The sequence below is a fragment of the Ciconia boyciana genome, chromosome 3, assembly GCF_034638445.1.
Source record: "Ciconia boyciana chromosome 3, ASM3463844v1, whole genome shotgun sequence".
Taxonomy (NCBI): Eukaryota; Metazoa; Chordata; class Aves; order Ciconiiformes; family Ciconiidae; genus Ciconia; species Ciconia boyciana.
Window position 1 is genome coordinate 6,694,477 of NC_132936.1, and position 2,523 is coordinate 6,696,999.

Sequence of the window (2,523 nt, forward strand, 5' to 3'; positions counted from 1 at the left end):
TCTCCCAATGCTCCTGCCGCGGTGACGGCAAACACCAGGAAGGGGTTGGCCACCTGAGTACCATCACTGAGCCATGGCTTGGCTGGAGAGGCAGCTGCAGAAGACCAGCTTCAACTCAGGTGGGGTATGACAAGCGAGGTCAGATGTCTGGGCTGAGCCAGGACCTTGGTCCCTCTCTGCCTAGAGAGCATGTGGGCATGTACCACATTTGAGTGACTGAGCAGATGCTTAAAATAAGGAGAAAATGCTTTGAAAAATGTCATCTCCTCCACTGCCTTTGGTGCCCACAACTATGTTTGCACAAATATATCAGGGGTATCAAGAATTTTATAATGATACTCCCTCACCCATGGTTCCACTTAAAACCGCTGTAATAAACAAAACATACAGAGCACATCACTGGCACCAGAGGCTATAATTTTCTCTGAGCAGAAGTATTACAAAAAAAAAAAAAAAAAAAAAAAGTAAAAAGGCAGGATTTAATCCAATTTAGGAAGAAATCTATGCAGACCTTTCCTTTCATTAAACTTCTCAACTATTATTAAAGGAAAATCAGTAGCCAAAAATTCTTTGATGATGACATTGAATCATTTGATGATAGAGTGTTTTGGGAAAGGCTACAGATGCAGATCACTGGTGAAAACCTTAAGTCCCAGGAAGAAAAATCTTTCAAATGTCACAATACTTTCCCTTTTGCAGGAGAACACTTTTAACCCTCTTTTTCAAGTGAACTCTACATTTTCTCTTTTATACGTTAGTAGTTTTGCAGCTATGAGGAAAATAATATACGATGCATTTTCTTCTGAAGCTGCAGAAGATCTTGACTGAGGGCAAAGAGAAAGCAAGTACCAAGGCAAGAAATCTTGGTTCTGCAGAATATGAAACAAGCAATGCTCAAGCATACTGGGAGCACAGTTGTTTATTTTCTTATTTTCCTGCTCAAGACCGCATAATACCGTATAGAAAACATGGGTTACACAGTGAATAATTTGTCACTGCATAACTCCTCCAAATTCTATTGTCTACATATCTTTATGTTTCAGATAACCCTAGTGATTTATGTTTCACTAGTTTTTAGTGCCTGGCTGTGGACATTTTAAAGAAGACCTGACTTTTAAAGGTGCTGATCAATGTTGTTCAGAGGCTGGAGCTATTTGAAGGTGCTTCTTTTGCTGTATCACCCCCATCCAGTGACATTGACCTTCTCCCTTATCTTGGCTTTTTTTTTTTAATCAATCACTCTCTCTTTAAACTTGGTGGAAATGCTTCCATTCAGTAAACCAAATGAGCATGTCTTTAAGCACATGCTAAACTCTATCCCAGATCAACAGACCATATAATCCCCTTGACTTCAACCCTGGATTTAAGGATAAGTATGTGACCATGCATTTTTTCAAGTGGGAGTCAAAGAAACAAAAGATCCCATCCAAGCTGCATCTGTCCAGCTTTGAGCACCCACGAAAAGAAACCGGGGGCTGCCTGCGCCTACCCCTCTGAGACTGAGGCAGAAATAATTTCTTCATCCTCTTCATTCATATTACATCAGTAATAAATTGTGGGTCACCTGTGTTATGTGCCACGGTACACACAAATGAAGATGTTCACCCAGCCCATGCGTCAGAGGACAGCAAATGAGTAAAGCAGGCAGGGGGAACACAAGGTGACAATGACTGTCAGACAAAAATTGTCCATTTCAGTGCACTGGAAGGGACAATTCCCTTCGAGCTGCCATCTTACTTAAAAATGTAATTTCTTTTCCAAATACTTTAGATGAGATATTTAACTTTGGTATCCTGGTTAGTAAATGTTTTGGTGGGGATTTGAGCATGTGTCCAAACCAGCAATTTTATATGGAAAATTTTTACTAGATTATGTTTTTTAATGAGAATTTCCTTGTGGCTGAAAAATATTTTTCATCTGGGATAGACATTGCTCAGAAGAGCCCCTAACTGAGGAGTCACACGCAGAAGATCTATGAGCTATGCATTCAGATTTTCCCAAACTGATGATGAAAATGAGTGTGCCCCTGGGACCCCAAGTCACCAGCGCAGCAAGAGGTACCTGGTTGGGTCCCTGCAGGTGATGAGCCACCCTCACGGCTCTCAGGGTGATCCTGGGAGACATCAGGATTTCCCTGATCTCTCTAGGGAGTGGATAAAGGCAGGAGAGGAGCAGATCTGTGATGTCCATTCCATTGTCTGCTATAGCGGTGGTGGTATTGAGGAAATAAGGGATTTTTTTGGTCAGTATTATTTATCAATTGCATCTTTAGCCCGAATGCCGAGCATGGTGGACCTCAACCCGCTACATGAGATGGGAGATCAAAAGCTAACATGGGGCATGGCACAGATAGATGTGGCAAACAGAGCAGGAAGGAAGAAATAGCAATGAGACTGTCATGGTTATTCAGTCTCTGGTGTCCTAAATGGTCCCAGAAATAAGTGAAGACAAGGACACTTGGGGATTCAGAGAGGAGCTTTTCAGAGCATGGTCTGGTTATACTTTTCTGTAGACCCATCATTC